Raw genomic sequence first — 20371 nt, forward strand, 5'->3', positions numbered from 1 at the left:
ATAGATATTTCTCTCTCTCCCTCTCTTCTTCTCTCTCTCTAAAAATCAATAGAAAAGTCTCAAATAAAAAATAAATGAACTTGGCATTCTCCCAGCCCTGCCACTTGTCTTCACCAACCCTGACACCTGGAGCAGAAAGGAGTCGCTCACTCGATGGAAGTCCTACACAGCCCATCCCGAGTAGGTAAGTAGACTAGCCTTCTTCTTGACTCAACTACATGTGTATAGTGTCTGGGGTTAGCAACGGGTCTTTTGGGGGAGTGGGAACTTGCTTCCAAATTGCCTTATAACCTGTGTGGCTGTGTCTCTACAGCTGACGGCACCCCAGTCTCCCTTTCCTGGAGAAACTCCCGCATGTGTCTTAGCTCCCCACTTGGAATCCTGAAGGACACATTCAGCTTTGTGGTCTCCTATAAGCCTAAAGTGGAGCTAAATAAGTATCTGTCATTACAATGAGAGAAAGAACGAATCCTGAAAAGGGTTGAGTTTTTGCTGCCAAGATAGGGCAGGGCCCCCTGGTGACCTCAGAGACACTTGAGGAATTTGGACTTAGAGAGGTCTGACTCTCCGAGGCCTCAGAGAGGCTTAAACTGTGGAGAACAGGAATGAGAGGTCCGTCAGCTCACGGGTGCTCTTCAGGGGGACAGAAAGATGGAGCTGAGGTTTCTACAAGAACATTCCCACCAGCCAAGTGTCCCTTTTCTAGACCTGGGTGTGCCCGATCCTGGGGGTGGTCTCAGAGGCCAGAGGGAGGCCATGTCCCAGGGAAGTTCTTCGCAAAAAAACGACACGGGACCTAGCAACGTGATCAATGGTGTTATAATGCGCCCTGACTGCCGAAAGCAATTTGTTGGGGCATTTGCTCTGTAAGCACCACGCTGGTGAAGGCCTTTTACAGTACGCGCTACAGTGGGACAGACCTTCAGAAAAGCCCAGTCACTTCTAAACCCCACTGCTAACCAATCGGCTTCCGAAAAGCTCTCATGTGGAAGCTTCCCCTGGAACTCCCAGCCGTGGATTTCCAGCACCTTCTATAGCAGTGGTTCTCAACCTTGGTTGCACATTAGAATCACCTGGGAATCTTTGTAAAATCCTGATTTCTGGGCCTCATCCTCCAGAAATTCTGTTTCTTTGTTACTAATATTGTGGCCCCACCACATAACAAAGACAGAATTTCCGGAGGATGAGGCCCAGAAATCAGGATTTTAAAAAGATTCCCGGGTGATTCTAATGTGCAGCCAAGGTTGAGAACCACTGTTCTACAGTCCTCTCATTTCTTTTCCTAAAGATATCACCAAAAAAAAACCCCGCTAAGTTAAAAACACAAAGCAAAGACAGCTTCCTCATAATACAGAAAAGGTCACTCGGCTGACCTACTAAATCTCTGAATATGATGGGTGAGAAGTGGAGGGATCTTTTATATTGTCAACCAAATGCAGTCTACTCCTCGTTACTGAATTACTTGTGATGTCTTCAGGGACATGAAAGAGACATGAAAATCCAAATCTCAAACGTGGTCATCCCGCACTCTTTATTTCCCGTGCTAGGTTATGGATACCTGCCCTTCCCCCCCCCCCCAAGTTTGAAAATCACCAATAGAAGCTAAGTGCTGTTCAGCTGTGTTCTATATTTACCAACAGACTCTGGGATTTTTCCAGCATTCCGTATTTTTACAACTCCAAGCACACCTCACAGAACTATGTAACCCTCGTCTGGGTGTGAGAAAGGAAAAACTGATGCAACTAGTCCATCCTGTGTATGAACCTGGGCACAGCTCAGCTGGGTTTTAAAAAATACTGTGTCATTTTCCGAAGGAGAATTTTAAAGATGGGTGTGGTGGGGTGGGCGGGGATGGGATGGGAAAGAAAAGCGTAAGGAAAATGTCTTCTCTGATTTCCTCCTTCAAGAAGAGCAGAAAAGAAGTCAGTTTTGTGCGGTGAAAGGTAGACTGCTCATTTCTTCTATACATTTTATTGTTATGGAATACCCAAATTAAATCCACACATCACATTACTTTTGGCCAAGTAAACGTGTTGTGCAAGGTTTAAAATGCAAGGCCCTACCTTTTAGCTGCTGAGTAACTACAACAACAAAAGCAGAACGGTCACATTGTTTAATCCCTTCATTTCTCGCCTCCTAACTGACTTTCCAAATGCACTGGTGAGATGGAGAGAAATTTGTCCAGAAACACATTTTCCAACTTTCCTTGGAGACCTGACCTTTCCAACATGACGTTTGGAGACCTCTTTAAGCTCGATTTGAAGTTAGAGGACAGAGTCCTGCCAAACCGTGCCCATCAGGGTGATGGCTCATCTGCATGAAGGGTGGCTACACAACCACCTCATCCATGCAGAGGATGGCTGGAAACCGGGAAACGGCACCAAACATCTGCTGAGTAGTCAGCGATCACAAAGCTCTTCATCCCAACTACACACACTGTGCTCAGAAACAAGAATGCCTGTACCGTTGGTGAACTCTGAGTTCCTGTACAGCTCTGGGCCTTGCTTCGTAGCCCTTAGCAGATTTCAAGGAGACAAGGAAGACCACGTTTTCAGGATACGAAAGGCAAGGAGGCAGGTGACAGGTAAACTATAAAAATAAGCACTCCACAGCAGGGCAGACTGTGTCCCAAAACCTCTCTATAGTAAATGGAAACGAGTAATACCCAGCATATTCTGGTTAAAAGGGCAAAAATCTATATGTTTTTAAACAGCCCCCACCCATGGTGGTTAAAAATAACAAGTTGGTTCCTGCGAGGTAAAGCTCCCGTTACCTGGAATCACTTTTACCCGCAAGCAGTGGTCCCCTCGCTTTTATTCCTGCTCTAACACTCAGACGCAAACCAAGTCCACAGTGCATCAAAGGCTGAGATTTTCAACTGAGGGGGCCTGGGGGCCGCAGAAGCAAACTCTGAGAGGGCAAGTAGTTTGAAGGCTCCCCCAGGTGATTGTTTTTTAAAAAAAAAAATCATTTCCCCCACCCCCAGCTTTGAGGCTGACCGCCTTGCCTAAATAGACAAGATCTTCCCACCAGAAGGATCTTCAAATATGAAAGTCTCCATTTTTGACATTACTGAATTTCTAAGGTCATCAAAGCCCACACTGAATATTTATGGGTAAAATAATAGGTTGTCTGGGATTTTTCTCCGCAATAATGGGGTGGGGGACTGTGAGGGGGACAATACTGGCCATGCTGACAGCTGTTGACGGTGGGAGGCAAGGGTCACACCATTCTCTACAGCGTTGTGCATGCCTGAAATTTCCCATAGTAAAACGTTGGGTTTTTCTCAAAAGTTTTTCTTAAAGGGTAATTTGTCAAGTAACCTGGTAACATAGATAACAGTGCCAACGTTGCTGATACGTTACAGAAAAAGGGGGTCAGAACTTTCCCTCCAACTGAACCCCTTTGCCCTTCCAAACTAAAACGTGTGTTTAACTAGACCAGTGGTTGGCAAACTCATTAGTCAACAGAGCCAAGTATCAACAGTACAACGATTGAAATTTCCTTTGAGAGTCAAATTTTTTAAACTTAAACTATATAGGTAGGTACACTGTTATTAACTTAATTAGGGTACGCCTAAGGCTTAGGAAGAGCCACACTCAAGGGGCCAAAGAGCCGCATGTGGCTCGCGAGCCGCGGTTTGCCGACCACGGAACTAGACCAAACTGACAGTGTAAGTTCTTCGTTTTTAAAAGATGGCGGGAAAAAATTCCTTCTGGAGATACAGTGACAAGTTGGATAAAATGCAAAGGCTGATCAATCCGACACAAGATAGGGGAGTCTCCCCTGGCCCGTTGGCGTCAGGTGGGGTGTATCAGAATACCTGAGTCTGGCTGACTTCTCAAATGAGCCTTCTCTGCCTTTCATGCCAGGAATGCTTTGTCCCAAAGGACTCCATCCTTTGAGACCTCAGAAGCTGCAACTCTCCGATTCCATCCAGCTCTCTTTGCTATCCGTGTCTACACCCACCGTGATGCGGGTCTGGGAATGCCAGAGCTGCTCTCAGCCAGGAACCAGAACACAACATCCCCTAGTGTCAGACACCAAGAAGGCGGTCATGAGCACCTCCATTTTTAGAGCAGATTCAAAGACGGGCCACTGCTGGGCAGTATTCCCATAGCCCTACTGCCCTGAGGTTAGTCCTCATGTCCCCATTTTACAGATGAGGGCAGCCGGGCTGCAGAGGTTAAGAACTTGCCCCTCATCAGACAGACACTGACATTATATGACCCCATTTTTCACTCAAAGAACCATGCTCACAATATCCAGAACGGGGGCTGAAACTACAAGCTGGCGATGTAAGAATAACCCGACAACAGCAAGCTCCCACATTCTATTAGGACGACGGCGAGCCAGCCGCCACGGGCGGTGGACTTCACGCAGATATGGCAGACATGGTCCCTGAGGCTGGTGACCAATTTTCAGCCCTGGGATGTCCTATCCAGAGGGCCTGGCACAGAACCAGAGTCCTGCCCCTGCCTCAGCACCCCCTCTCCTGCCCGCCCCCCTCCCCCCATGCCGCCTACCTGGACGCTTGCTTTCCTTCCACAGCCCCAGTCTGTGCTGCAGAGAGAGAATCCCAGCACGTCGCACGCAACCTCTTCAGAAACCAATTCCAGAAACACGATCACAAGAGCAGCCCAAGAGGCTTTCCAGCTTGGTCATATGACTCACTCATCAAAACAGAAGAAACGCTGCGGCGAACACACCTTTAACTCGCTTCACCCTCCCCTGCGATGTGCGCCCCGAGGGACCGCAGGGACCGAGAGAGAGGGGCTCCCCTCTCCCCGTGAGAGCCTGCTGCAAGTGGCCTCCCCAGCAGTTTCCACACCTCCCTCCCCCGTTTCCTTCCTGCCCAGGCCTGAGTTCCCTCAACGCCCCTCACAGGTCCAGAGCTCTGGGAGGAGAGGACTCATCTGTGTCACTTCCTCTCCAAACATAAGCAACAGCCAGCATCTCTGCCAAGTCTCGGCAATGGGCCTGCCGGTCCGGAGCTCGGTTCCCGGGGACAGCGCCTGGTTCCCTGGCTGCTGGAGCTCCACCAGCCAGCCTCACCCAGATGGGGAGTCATGTCCACACAGGAGCCACTTCCAAGCGGCAGAACCAGGCTCCGAGGCCACCTCGCTTTCTGCAGGTACAACATGGGGGTGATAACAGTGTCCATCACTAACCAGAGTGGTCGGGAAGATTCCGGGAGTTAGGAATATCCGAGCGCTGGCACCATTCGCTTGTGTGTTCGCGCTGCCCTTATCATTATCGGTGCCGTTTCACCCAATGCTGCAGGAAATCCAAGGGAACCGAGCGCCTGCTAAGCAGCACAGGGATAAAAACTGCTTTCCACAAACCAAGAGTCGGAGGGTTTTTGAAGTTAAGGAGGCAAAACATGAGTGCAAAACAAGCAAGTACAGGTCCCACCGCCTGGCAACCGTGACAGGGTGCCCGGTGGGTTTCAGGTATGTGACCACTCCGGTAAGTCAGGGGACAGCCAAGCGGGTTCGAAAGTGTTCCGGGGCAATCGCTTCTCCGGAGCCAAGACGCTGAATCAGAGGGGAGAAGGAATGAAAACAGGTACGAACTAGTGTCAGCTGTAAAGAGTTGCATAATCCCGACTGAAGTAACCAAATGTTAATTACTGATGGGAGAAAACAAAGCCTCTAAACCAGTGGTTCTCAACCTTCCTCATGCCGCGACCGTTTAATACAGCTCCTCATGTTGTGGTGACCCCCAACCATACAATTATTTTCATGGCTACTTCATAACTGTCATTTTGCTACTAGGTGATTCTAATGTGCAGCCAAGATTGAGAACCACTGCTCTAAACACAGTCAGTCATGCGACATGCAGACACCTCCATGTAGCTAGACTACAAACACCCATGTACACATGCACAGCCATGGCAGCTGTGTCCATTCTTCTCTCCATCCCGTCTAGCAGACACACACGCACACGCACACGCACACACACTACCTAAGTGGAAACTTGGGAAATCTTAGGTTGTACTAAGCAGCTCTCTGAGTGACATTACGAGGAAATGGCATTACCTGTCCAACCAAGTGCAGTACATTCATTGTTTTAAACCCTTGTGTTAGCCTCGGACCGTTCCTGTCACCCTGGCTGACCTCAAGCTGAAGATGTGTTCAGCTGCCTTGCCTGGGGCAGAGCGAGCCCGGGCCACTGGAGACAAGAGGCTGCGTGTGGGGTGGCTCTCCCGGCCTGGGGGGTGCCTGCGGCCCTGTAGGGTATGAGCGCAGCAGCAGGAACAGGAGGACATAGGTCAAGTGCTTCAGTTCCCAAGCTGGACTGAGCTCTTAAAAGCTGAACAACTTAAACATGCAAAATTGCTGACAAATTCATCGCTAATGAACACGGCAAACTTTACACCACTTAATCTCTGCCTTCCCTCAATACTCTATATCAGAAATTTGGAATGAGTCTTCCTTCAGGAGTAGCGTGGTCTCAGCTGTCGCTTATCATTTCAGCTATAAAATCATTTGAGTGATTTACATGCATGACATCATGTAATCCTCATGATCCCAATTTACACAGTAAACATAAGGAAGGAGGCTTCCTCCGCTCTCTTCATTTATACCTGTTTCAGAATGTTAAGGACTTCAAACTTCCCTGGGGGGGTAAAAATCACTATCTACTGAAATCTTTGTACAAGAACAAAAAGAAAGAAAGAAGGAAGGAAGGAAGGAAGGAAGGAAGGAAGGAAGGATGGAAGGAAGGAAGGAAGGAAGGAAGGAAGGAAGGAATCCCTGAGAAAAGAATGCACATCATCTGTTCTTCCACTAGATTGTAAGAGGGCAGGAACCAATGTTTTAAACAGCTTGTGTAACCCCAAATCCCTCCGCACTATAATTAACACGTACTCTGACTCAGCAATGCCACTTGTGGGAAACTTTCATAGGAAATAAAAGCAACGAATCTTCAGGGTTATGTATAAGGGTCAAAAAACACCCTGAATATCCATAACAGAGTTATGTTCAAAGAAATCCTGGCATAGACAATTATTTAGGGTCTTATGTAATTATTGCTAATTAGTTAGAACAGAATCTATTGGTTCAGAGTGACACCCAGGGTGAGTTGCAGAGTAATATGTAAGGAAAAAAAATAAGGCCAAACCAGTCCTCCTATATGTGTCTGTGCTTACACAAGCTTGGAGAAACACTTCTGACCTCAGAGGGAGGAAGGCAGAAGCAGAAACATCTACTTTGCCCCTATGTAATCTTTGGAGTATTAATATTGTATTAGACCCCCCTCCCCCAAAAAAATACTTTAAACCAGTTAATCTCTGCCTTTCCTCAATATTCTATATAAGAAAATTTGGAATAAGTCTTCCTTCAGGAGTAGCATTAAATCAGCTATCACTTATCATTTCAGCTATAAAATCATCTGAGTGATTTACATACATGACATCATTTAATCCTCACAACCCCAATCTACAGGTAAGAAAACTGACACTGTATGGATCTGGCCAAAGTCCCAAAGCTAGCAGGTGGCAGAGGCTGCATCCAAAGCACAGTCCTTCACCATGAGATTTTACTGTGAGATTCACATTAATATATAGGTCCCTTCATAAATATCAGTATTTACAATACTGGCTCATTAAGCACGTGGCTTTCAGCACCATATACAGTCATACTCTGACTAAATGCAAAAGAAAAAAAAAACAAAACCCATTTGCAATCCAACATTTATTTTCAAATTAGAACTGATTAAAACCACTTATATCCTGGAACTTGCTTGAGTTTTCATTCTTTTGAATTATTAGGGTGAGACGGATCATTCTTTTTCTACTTCATCTAAAAATTTTAATAATCTTTAATACTTTCTGATTATAAATTCATTATAAATGGAAATTATAGAAAACTAAAAGGAAAAACTAAAAATCGTGCATAATGTCGCCACCCAAGGGTAATCAATTTAAAACTTCTGCATATTTTATCCCAACCTTTTAATTAAGTATATTTTAAACTTGTTTACATTATTGAGATTCTACTACTTTGTTTCATATCTTTCAGTCTTTCTGATTACTACTTATCTTCCCAAGATGGGCCACACACACCCCACAGGGGGGCTGTTTGATTTTTAATGGGGGGCAATTCAATATTGAGTTATCAATAGTGAATTTTTGTATTTCATATGGGGCCTCATATACAGTTCTAGGGGCCTCATCTACAGTATATAAATATGTATTGTGACATATTTATGCATTTCAGTTCTCTATTATATGTTCTTAAACTTTATTTGCTATTTTTTCATATTGTTTCATATTATTACTATTTTTATAACAATATCTTAGTGATTTCTTCCTTAGTTCTTCAACTGTCCTTTTGTTCTTTTATTTTCCTCTTTTCATGGATGCCATGTTCTTTGGAAGCTTGTTTAGACCATGTTAATGGCCTTTTAGGCTTCCTCCATGTGATTAGGAGTTTGCTTTTTGAATAATAATTATATGTCACGATAGAGGGGGGGTGCGGGGGGGGGAGTGGGCATCAGGATTTCAGAGATGCTTAGGCGGGGCATGGCCAAAAAAAGGTTGGGAACCACTGCTCTATGGTATAGGCCAGTGGTGGGCAAACTCATTAGTCAACAGAGCCAAATATAAATCTCTATGTGCTATTTTTACCCATTCTTAAAGTCTTTCACCTTGGAAAGGGCCACTGGGACCCATCCTCTCTATATTACAAACTCAAATTTAACGCTCTTCTTAAGGCACACAACATAACTATCCCTACCTTTCTGGCCTTCTCTCTTGAGGTCCTAATTCAACGCCCGTTAATTTTCTCTGTGGTTCCCAGGAACTCTCACCTCGCCTTGTGTTCCTTTAGCTGCAGAACTAAAATGAGACAAGTTATCTTTACAACCTACCTCATTAAGATGGGCTTATTATTCACCAGAAAACATAGGCTCATGAGCTGGACTTTCCCATAAAACCTCCACTGGAAGGAAAACTCTCACTAGAGGAAGACACCAGGAGAAAACCTGAGCCCACTCTCTTTTGTATCAGACAATAACAAAGACTAGGACAAAGGGCAAATACATACAAAATGGGTCTGGAATATCTAGGCTTACTTCCTCACTCTGTCTGGTGACTTTAGTCCAGCCAATAATTAGAAATTTAGAGCTAGAGGCTGGGAGACTGCTGGATGTGAGCCACAAAATAGTGAAGTTTTCACCCTTTTCCCAGCTGAAAAATCATTTCCAACTGAGGAGGGGGAATAAAACACAAATGCTAAAAGCCCCATGCCTGACGAAACCAGGGGATTTCAGGAACCCCGCATCAAAATATACAAATACAGAAGGAAAAGCTGGGCGTGCGAGCTAAGTGAGAGGTAAGCCTCTGGAAGTTGAACCTGAGAGGCCCAGGTACAAGGTGTTCTGCTCTATTTGGTGAGGTGAGGAGGTGGTTTGGTTTTGCAAAGTGTGGAGGCTGCGAGTAGGGAAGGACCTAAAAGCAGGGCAATGGTTTAAAAGTCTTTATTAGAAGTGTTACCTGTGCCAGTCCTTACCTAAGCAGAAGCTGGGGGGCTCCAGAGGGAAGAAAGAAAGGGAAGGGGGTGAAATCATCGAGTGAGATTGGATCTCGTGGAAAGTTGGGCAGGAGTTTCATAAAGCAGTAGGAAGTGTGTGGGAGCACTTAGTCAGATGTTTAGTAAGAAAACCAAGCAAATGAAAAGGTGAACACTGACCAGGGTGTTAGCGCAGCTAATTACACTGGCAGGATGGTGGCGAGGAAGATGGGGTATAAATGAGCTTTAGTCCTTATCTCCCACCACCACCACCACCATCACCATGTAGCTAACATTCTTGAGCACTTGTGTTTTATGATTACTATTCTGAGCACTTATAAATGGGCTTCATGCCCCTCCCAGGAGTCAAGAGGCTGCCACAACACACATGGCACCACGAAGCCAACAGAATAAGAAATACCAGATAAATATGGGAGGTGATGATGTGTTCGTTACATAGAAGGGGGAAATCATTTCACTATATTCATATCAAATCACCACGGTGGACACTTTAAATATCTTACAATAGTTATACCTCAATAAAGCTGAAATTTAAAAGATTTCTTAAAAGAATAATCAATCCCAGAAATAAACAATATGCTTTTGCATCTTTCATATTTTCATGGGGAAGCACAGAAGTGAACGCAAGCTGCACTGTGGGCTCTCCTCCCGAGAGTCTATAGGACGCGGGGCCTCTTGTGACATTGCTAAGGCCAAGAGTCACCTCTACGCGAGTGGGTGGAAGAGAGGGAATGAAGGAAGGTGATTCTGCGCCTTCAAGTATAATTAGCAACGCTGACCATGTGTCATGTTCCCCACGAGTGAAGTTAAAGGAAGGAGATGCCTGCAAGACCTGGAATTCCTCTCGTCCAACTCATGAAACTAAACAGGTCTTGGAGGTCACTACTGTGGGTGAAGCAGCAACTGTCTGAAAATCAGGACCAGCATGGGTGGCAAGATGCAGCCTCTCTTCTTAGCCTCAGCCCAAAAAGGGACAATACTAAGCACCAAAACTTATTTAGTACCTTCTGAGAAACAATTAAATACAATTGACCCTTGAACTACACCAAGTTTGAACTTCAGGGGTCAACTTATATGCAGACTTTTTTTCAATAAAGACATACAGAACTGTACTGTTTTCTCTTCCTTATGATTTTCTTAATAACGTTTTCTTTTCTCTACCTTACTTTACTGTAAGAATACAGTATATATTACATACAAATGTGTGTTATGCAACTGAGTCAAAAGTTTTATGCGCATTTTGGCTGTGCAGGATTTGAGGGAGGGGGGAAGTCTAACCCCTACATTGTCCAAGGATCAGCTATTCCATTAAGGTGAGGAATAAGAATTAAACAGTCAAAAAATCTGCAGTAACTCAATGGAGTCCAAATAATAAATAATGTGGCATTGATCCCCTCCAAGAGAAATGTACTAGGACAAGACTGAAGTTATCAAATGAAGACGGGGCAAGAAAAACTCTGTTTGAATATAGTTATGATATGCTATTTTAATATATTTTTCACACCCACAGATAAACAACACTTCATGTTTCTTTTCTAAGCATAAAAATAAAACTCCCCTTGCATTCCTGGGTCTGAGTTTGTAATGTACTCAGTAATTTTCCATTTCACTTGTGTTCACGGATTTAGAAATGTGCTTCAGCTCTTAACAAAAATATTTATGCTCTGAAGTATTTATTGCTTCTGCCTAACGAGATCCCAGTGTACAGATGAGAAAGGTATCCAGGAGGAAATGGGGAATAATAGTGTGCAAAGTGTTCTAGAGCGGAAGGTCAAACTGCGGAACATACTTTAACTGTAACAGGATAGGGCTGGAAACAGAGGGAGGCCTACTCTAGCCCTGCCCAGGGAGCTCTGCCCAGGTCCTCAAGGCAAGGAATCCTAGCTCCAAAGCACACTGACCACACACATGACCAACACCAACACGCTGCAGTCCCCCGGGGAAACCCTACCCAGCTCCCCCAAACTTCAAATCATTGGTTTTCTGGTTCTTTTTCAAAGAAACACCTTCATTTTCAAATGCAACATTCCAGTAAAAGCAAAACTGAGTGGTACATCCTCCAGGACACCCTAGTCCAGTGGTTGGCAAACTCATTAGTCCACAGAGCCAAATATCAACAGGACAACGATTGGAATTTCTTTTGAGAGCCAAATTTTTTAAACTTAAACTATATAGGTAGGTACATTGTTATGAACTTAATTAGGGTACTCCTAAGGCTTAGGAAGAGCCACACTCAAGGGGCCAAAGAGCCACATGTGGCTCGCGAGCCGCAGTTTGCCGACCACTCCCCTAATCCCAAGTCTTGAGTTACCTAAAGTGACCAGGGAACACAATTTGAAAAGCCAAACTAAATGAAAGCTGAAGGGAAATTTGAGAATCACCAAAAAATATTCATCTGTAACATATATACTTCCATCATTCAGCTTTAATTTTATCTATGTTATATGAAGCTGCTTTGGTAAGTCATAAAAATACTATACAAAAGTATACCAATCTTCATGATCAAACTACAGGGCAAAAGGAAGAGTAGAAGTCAATCATTCTATCAATCTAGCTCAGTCTAAATGTAAGAAAACAAAATTATAAAAGTGCCAAAAGAAAATATATTATTAATGTGAAGGTATGTAAGTCTCTCCTAAATACTATCAGATTTTATTACATAATTTTAAATGCTTCCATGGCTAAAGACAAGGTAAAGTGGATTATAAGACAACGACCTGAGAAAAAATACTTGCAATATACTTGCAATAGACAAAAAATTCAGGATCATAAAAATCCAATAAGAAACTTAAAAAAAAAAAAAAGACCAGACACTTTATAGCTAAAAGACATCGGATTAAAAAGCATATGAAGATACTCAACCTCGCCCTAACCAGTTTGGCTCGGTGGATAGAGCGTTGGCCTGCAGACTGAAGGGTCCCAGGTTCGATTCCAGTCAAGGGCATGTACCTTGGTTGCGGGATCGATCCCCAGTAGGGGGTGTGCAGGAGGCAGCTGATGGATGTTTCTCTCTCATCAATGTTTTTAACTCTCTATCCCCCTCCCTTCCTCTCTGTAAAAAATCAGTAAAATGTATTTTAAAAATTTTTAAAAAGATACCCAACCTCACTATCAGTAAAATGTAAATTATACGTGCATAAGAGGCCACTTTTTTCTCTCTTGAATTAAAAATAAACTTTAAAAAAAGACTGATCATTCCAGTGCTGATGAAGATATCACGGTGTTACTCGCTGGAATATACACCAATAGGACATTTTTAAGGGGAAATTTGACATTACCCTCAGTAAAAACTTAGGCATGCATGACCTTTCAACACAGCTGTAGTAATTCCACTTCTAGGAGCCTATCCAAAATTCGACATTATCTATGTAAAAAGAGGTTCACCTAGGCATTAATTATAATAGGGAAAAATGCATACAATGGAGATGATGTGTTGTATGGATCATGGTACACACGTTTAAAAGAAGTAGGCTCTGTACATACGCACGAGGAGCTGACTACAGCTCTGAGTGGCAAAAGCAGGTGCAGCATTATGCTTAGCGTGATTTCGTTTCTAATTTATGTTCTAAAACTTTCTTTACATTTCACATTATGTATTATGTGCATAGAAAAGGCTCTGGGAGGACGTACTCAAACTGTCAACTGTTGGCAGGGTGACAAGGAGAATATAAAACTGCATCGGCATGTTGTTTCCAATTTAATTAAACACACACACACAGAAAAGGACAACTGAATTGATGGGGTGATGATCTCTGGAAGGGAAAATTCTGGGTGATGTTTATTTTGTTGCTATATAAAATTTTCTCTATGTTTTACATTTTCTACAATGGTCATTATTACTTTCCTACTCTGAAAAATATTGAGATTTATGCTTAACCTGTTATAATAAAGCACTTGAGAGAGCTTTTAAAAACTTGAGAAATAGCATTTATTGAATGTTATTGTTTCTGTCCCAAGAACTAGAGAAAAAATCAAAGGGCAAAGAGACGAGTTAAAACTGCTCCTAACATCTGGTCTCCCGACATGGCTCATAAACAAGATATAGATTCCTTTTAATGAAAGCATGGAACTGAGTACAGGGTGTAAATGCTGTCCCAGGCCAACAAGAGCTAGACTAATTATAGGTTCCATGGAAGAAGGCAACACTGAGCTGAATCTTAAAGCATTTTGAGAAGCATAGACAGAAAGAGGACATGAATCCAAAAGCTCCTCAAATTTATCTCCTTGTTCATCTTTTCACAATCTGATAGATAACTCAATGTTGTGAACACCTAGCTTAAACATCTAGCCACTTAAACATCTAGCTTCCGAAGAAAGACAGTAATGCGACTACACAATAATGAAATATAGATCAAAGTATATTTAAATATGCATACATTATGTATTTAAATATATATATTTTCATATTACCTGAATATTTTCAAATTCTCTAATTCCGACCCCCAAGAGAAAAACTTAAAAGTCAACAGTCTACCAGGTCCCCCAATACACTGCTGGTGGTATAACTTCCATGGCAAGCATTTGGCAATATCTATTAAAATTACAAGGGCAGAAGCCTTTAACCTAGCAATTCTACTTCTAGAAATTTATTTTAACACTCTTACATGTGTGAAAAAAAAATTATTGGTAATTACAAAATCCAGAAACAACCTAAAAGCTCATCACAGAAGACGGTCAATAATGGCACATCCGCATAAGGAAAAAATGAATAAGGAGGCCTTTTATACACTGAAATAAATGGCTTCCGGGATAAGAGACAATACTGACATAGAACAGGAGTGGTGTATGTACCAGATGTGTGGAAAAGCGAGGGCATAGATGTATATGTTTGTATGCACACAAAATAGCTCTGGAAGACTATCTTAAAAACTACTTACAATTCTTAGAGAAGAGGGGACCTGAGACTAGAGGTCAAAAGTGGAATGAAGACTTTCTAGTGCATAATTTTTTTAATCCTCACCGAGGACATGCTTAGAGAGAGAGAGACAGAGACAGAGAGAGAGAGAGAGAGAGAGAGAGAGAGAGAGAGAGAGAGAGAGAGAGTGTGTGTGTGTGTGTGTGTGTGTGTGTGGTGGGGGGCAGGGAGACTGATCAATGTGAGAGAGTTACATCAATCAGTAGACCTCCGCACACAACCCAACCGACCAGGGACCAAAGACACAACCCAGGCATGTGCCCCAACAAGGAATAGAACCAGCAATCTTTCAGTGCACTGGAGGAAGGGCCACTCCAACCAGGCTCTTGTGTGCTTTTTAAATTCTGCATTATAGCCCTAGCCAGTTTGGCTCACTGGATAGAGCGTTGACCTGGGGACTGAAGGGTCCCAGGTTCGATTCTGGTCAAGAGCATGTGCCTTGGTTGCGGGTGCGTCCCCAGTGGGGAGTGTGCAGGAGGCAGCTGAACGATGCTTCTCTCTCATCGATGTTTCTAACTCTCTATCCCTCTCCCTTCCTCTCTGTAAAAAATCAATAAAAAGATATAAAAAAAATTCTGCATTATATTCATCTTTCACATACTCAAGCAAAAATTAATTTAACTTAAAAGTTTAAGTATAATACATTTTATCTCTGCCCTCAAAAGAAAACTTCAAAGCCAGCATTTTACAGAGAAAAATTATCCATTTATGTGAACTCAGAAAGTCTGCCAAAGTTCAGGTAACCGTAATTTTTTTAATGTTAATCTGTAAAGTTGTTATATTATTTCTAATTTAAGTATAAATTTTCTAAAAATGCCTATGAGACAACTCCTAAAAAAGAAAATAATACTCAGCTTTGTTTGATGTCCCTGAATATAGAAACACTCTTCAGGTCACATGAAACTCAACTTCAAAAGCCACTACATTTCCCACAGGGACTCTTGCTCCTGGCGACACATCTGGACCAGCCACCTGAGGAGGCGAAAGGGCAACTGGATCTCCCTGCAAGTGTTTCTGGCAGCAACTCCTGTGTGGCATTTCAGGCCATGAGTCACAATTCCACTGGATGGCATTTGAGCTTTATATTTAACTATAGGCCCGGTGCACGGATTCATGCACTGATGGGGTCCCTCCGCCTGACCTGCACCCTCTCGCAATCCAGGACCCCTCGGGGGATGTTGGAGAACTGGTTTGGGCCTGTTCCCCACAGGCCAGGCCGAAGGACACCACCGGTGCACAAATCCGTGCACCTGGACAGTTTTGGCCTGATCCCCCCAGGCCAGGCCAAGGGAACCCAGGTACACAAATCCATGCACCTGGTCTCTAGTATGCATATAAGATCTTTGGTTAATGTCTTCCCACCTTTCCCCTGCCCCACTTCCCTCTGAGATTCATCAGTCTCTTTCATGTTTCCATGCCTGCACGTTGAGCGTCTGTCCCTTGGTGGTCAGTGCATGTCATAGTTACTGGTCAAACAGTCAAACGGTCAACTGGTCGCTTAGGCTTTTATATAGAGAGATTCTAAGACATCAATGAGGATGTGCCCAAGAATGAAAGTTCTCTGAAGAATGTCCTCCCAAGAAATAATATATATACTCATGTTGTCCATGGTGTCGATCAATGATTCTCTCTCATCATTGACATTTCTATCTCTCTCTCTCCCTCTCCCTCTCCCTTCCTATAAAATCAATAAAAACATTTAAAATAATAATAATAATAATAATAATAACAGAAAATATATATGAAAAACATAAATGAAATAGAAGTGGTGGTGAGACTCAGCCATCCATCCAGCCTGCTATGTAGATGCCATCAAGTTCCTAGACATTAAAACCTGGTGGATAAACACTCAGCTCATATCAATTATTTGCATAGGATGTAATCAGATTTCCCTCCAAGTTTTTAAAGATTATAAGATAATTAAATCAGTTGCTCAAATTTCTAATTAAAAAAACTATTAGTCTAGATTACTGATGATATATACATTATCAGCTTAACCCTACAGAAGTACACAAAAGCATCTCAAGAAAAAAAGTTCCAAACAAAAGACAACATCCAATGGGGAGAATCTTGAGTTTTAAACCCAAGTTATGAAAATCATAATATTAGTTTACACTTGGAGAAACATACCATTCCAAGTAAAATTGAAATACAATTCTGTTAAAAAGTAAACAATAAAAAATTAGCAATAAAATGGCAAGACAAGTGTTTACTAGGACAAACATTTATTCTGAGTCCTACTCATTAAATCCTCAAAATAATCTCCAATGACATATAATCTGCCTAAACACATGCTGTGTTGGGGCTGGGGTGGGAAAGACATGGACAGACATTCCAGGCATGGCACCTGGACCCCGCTCAGTAACCAGGACAGAGAACCATTCAAACACAGCCACGCATTTGTCATCAGCGGCCCTTCTTCCATTCTTACCTCCGATGTGCAGGTGTGTATTTGCAGGGCAAGATAAACTTTAAAAACAGGGTTTAAAAAACAGAGAAATCACAACGAGTGGTCAATTTTCACTTCAAATCTCCATACAGGGCAGTTCCATTTCCACCAGCTCTCCGGGGGCTCGTTCTTCCCTCGCTCAGAGCAAAGTGCAGCACTTTTACCGTGTGCTCTCATAACCCTACTAGGGTAATGCTGGCCTATCAACAACCCCTGGGGGCAATTAGAAAAAATCATGTGACATATTTAGCTGCAGAAGAGCACAGACTAACATCAGCAATAATTTAGGAGTCGTTTTTCTTTTACCTGCATAGGAAATATTTCTACCTGTCCAGCAGCAAACATACATGACTTCACTTACTCTAATAAGTTTTTTAAAAAATTTTGTGCATTAATTTGAGAGAGAGAGACAGAAACATCAATTTGTTGTTCCCCCTATTTGTGCATTCATTGGTTGATTCTTGTATGTGTGCCCTGACCAGAGATCAAACCCGCAACTTTGGCATATGGGGCTGATGCTCTAACCAACCAAGCTACCTGGCCAGGGGCGGTTAGGCCTTATGACTATTTACTTATGTTATCTCACAGGTGAGTCTCTGAGCTTCCACAGTAAGGACAAGCCTAGAGCAACTGGTGGTTCCCGGAACTTGAACCATTTTATACGCAGAGTTTTCTGGTTATGAGGGTGTATGAGAAAAAGGACATTCGGGTACCTTCTCAAAACTGTAGAACTAGGACTTGGTCATTACAATGCTGCCAATGATGTCACCATTTCCCGACTCTTCCCCACTAGTTACAAAAATGGGAAAGTCCACTTGAGACTAAAGGAAAGTCTCCCAACTTACATTACGGAACAAAAGCAGCTGCCTCTGAGCACCACCTCTGAGCAGACCGGCCTTCGCACTGCACCGGGGAGTCAGAGAATAGGCGAGGACTGTCACCACAGCCAATTGCCACTGAACCTTTTGGTCCCTGTTCCATCCAAGCACCTAGTCCAGCCCCTGGGTAGTTGCCCCAAACATATCATTATTGAGAACCAGCTCTTACTAGGTGCTTCTCCTGCATTATTCTTCCCTAGTCCTTAGAGTAGAGTTCTGGAAATCAATGTCCTTCCCACTGTGCCAAAACTGCCTCCTGCCCTCTATCACCTTCCCATATGACACATCCAACTCGAAACAAATGACAGAAATGGCTTTCGGGGCCAGCAAGCCCACAGCTGACGCCCCAGCCCCATCTCTGCATGAAAAGGGCAGCACATCCACCAGCCATAGACTAGTACTCAGGCACTTCCAGCAAATGACACATCTCCAAGGTCCCACTCTGCTAGCCCTGGGGAAACTCCGCCATGACCTGGGCTACAGCTAAACTCAATCAAGTTTGGATCAACAGGTAAACAGGACTTACTAAACCCCAGGCCGAGGGGCTAGGACAGAATTCCTCCTGCAGGAGGTAAGGTGATACTGACTCTGAAGGACAGTGAGATTGGCTTGGATTGGGGGAAGGGCAGCCACCTGACAGTAAGGAAACGGGCTTGGTGCTTATGGGATAAGAAAAGTGAAGAAGAATGAGACGTTTATTTGGTTGCCTCAAGTCCTTTCTTTAACTCGATAGGAGGTGACACAGTCACCAAGGCAGGGAATATAGGAACAGGGACTGGTCTGAGAAGAAATCAAATGAATTCTGTTTGTGGCACTCTGCGTTTAAGATATTTGCGGTCCGTTGCATGGAAAACCCAGTAGGCAGCTGGAATGTGGGGGCCCTGAAGAGAGAGGGGTCTGAGTTCCAGATGAACGCCCCTGAGAAAAGGGTCAGGAGGGCACCGAATCAGACGCTAGGCCACACCTGCATCCAACAGTGGAGGAGCACCCTCAAAGGACAGTGAAGGGGAACACCCAGGGGAGGAGGAGGGACATCAGGGGGCACCCAAGAAGGCAACGCTTCCAGGAGGCGGCCACGGTCAATGTCACATTCCACAGGAAAGTCAAATAAGATAAAGACAGAAATGTGCGCTGCGGCTGTTAAGAAATGCCTGGCCCCTTGCCAAAGGCAGTGTCTGAGGAGAGGTGAGGATGCCAGCCACATGCACGGAGCCAAAGCCTGAATGGGAGACGCAGCCAGCCCTCGGAACTTTCTGGAAAACCTTCACTACAAAAAAAAAAAAAAAAAAAAAAAAGAGCCCAGTCTTTTTTGTTTGTTTGTTTTTAACTTAAGAGGTTGGAATAAGCAAGAAATGCTCCAACCCAGATCCAGCTGTCAGTTCAGACACTGGCTGTGCCAGCTAGGCACCCTCCGCCGACAACAGACAGATTCCTATGGAGAAAGGAAACCAAGAACAACTGTGTCCACGGATTAACCAAGGAAGGAAGCGGGGACCCTGATAACGCGTGTGAAATCATTAAAGCCACGAGGGACACACGTCTCAGAACGGCAAACACTCATTTTCAGCCAAGCTTCTTTTTTTTTTTTAATGACATAAAGGCTATTTCGATTGTTTCTAGAAAGTTCCTAAAGGGCAAGAGCTCCAACAGCTTCGGCTGGACATAACAGTGGTGAGCCTAAAGCTGCACCTGCAGGGCTGCGGCATTCTACCTGGTGGCCCAGCTCAGTGGGCCGCAGTGAGGTGGCTGAGTCCTCCGAGACCGCCACCAGGTCACTGGCATCGCCCCGGCTTGAAGCAGCCCCTGGGAGGGGAAGGAGACTCCTATCTTTCTTTGCTTCCTTTGTTTGATTTGATTTTTTTTAATCTTTTTCCAGCCCGGATGAGCGTTCCCATAAAGAAGAAAATCTCAGTCACATGCAGCACAGCAGACTTTTTTAACAAGACTCTTCTGCCCTGGCCAGTGTGGCTCAGTTGGTTAGAGCATCACCTGATATGGCCAAGGTTTCGGGTTCAATCCCTGGTCAGGGCACATGTAAGAGTCAACCAATGAATGCATAAATAGGTGGGACAACAAATCTGTCTCTCTCTCTCCTCCCATCCTCTCTAAATCAATCAATCCTTTTTTTTTTTTAATTTAAAAAGACTCTTCTGCTAACAAGAGCACTATGTGTCTTTTCATATTTGCACTGAGGAAAAGACTATTTCATATTGGCTGGTCTCTCACCAGACAGCTGGGAGAGAGTTAAATGAAAAATTGGTAGAACTATTCTACTAGTCCCTATAAGGTGGCAAACTATTCAGGGACACCACCTGCTCCTTTGCAAGGAATGAGTCATAAAACGTCTGTGCTATGTAAATGTTATTTGCAAAAGAAAACAAGTCCTTCCCAGTGTCAGCTATTTAAGAGAACAAACTATGGAAGGTATATGGTCTTAGTCAGAGGTAAGGAATGGTTAACCATTATTCATTCTGAGCTGTAGGTCTCATCAAAAGATTAGGTGTTATGTCTGGCGTGTTGTAGGAGTTAACCATTAAACCGGCTGGCTAACAATAGCCCAGAGGAGTCCTTCCCAGGCCTGGAAAAGGCAGGA

The 20371-nt window shown here is 43.7% G+C and overlaps 1 protein-coding gene and 1 long non-coding RNA gene across 5 annotated transcripts in view; one reads left to right on the forward strand and one right to left on the reverse strand.

The window, feature by feature from the left end:
* PTPN14 (protein tyrosine phosphatase, non-receptor type 14) overlaps positions 1-20371 on the reverse strand; it is a 131408-nt gene that overhangs the window by 90327 nt on the left and 20710 nt on the right. Inside the window, exon 1 of one of the 4 annotated variants that reach the window (XM_006772931.2) lies at positions 8742-8921. The exons of 1 other annotated variant lie outside the window; for it this stretch is intronic. The gene's annotated coding sequence lies outside the window, so the exon portion shown is untranslated. Of the gene's footprint in view, positions 1-4526; positions 4804-8741; positions 8922-20371 lie in introns of those variants that run through there. 2 more of the 4 variants (XM_015569944.1, XM_006772932.2) reach the window with 2 other exon arrangements.
* On the forward strand, positions 4922-7597 carry LOC107184531. The gene is made up of 3 exons (XR_001515380.1): positions 4922-5134; positions 5284-5568; positions 7384-7597. It is a non-coding gene; the product is annotated as an uncharacterized LOC107184531 (long non-coding RNA).

The sequence above is a fragment of the Myotis davidii genome, unplaced genomic scaffold (assembly GCF_000327345.1).
Source record: "Myotis davidii unplaced genomic scaffold, ASM32734v1 scaffold362, whole genome shotgun sequence".
Classification (NCBI taxonomy): domain Eukaryota; kingdom Metazoa; phylum Chordata; class Mammalia; order Chiroptera; family Vespertilionidae; genus Myotis; species Myotis davidii.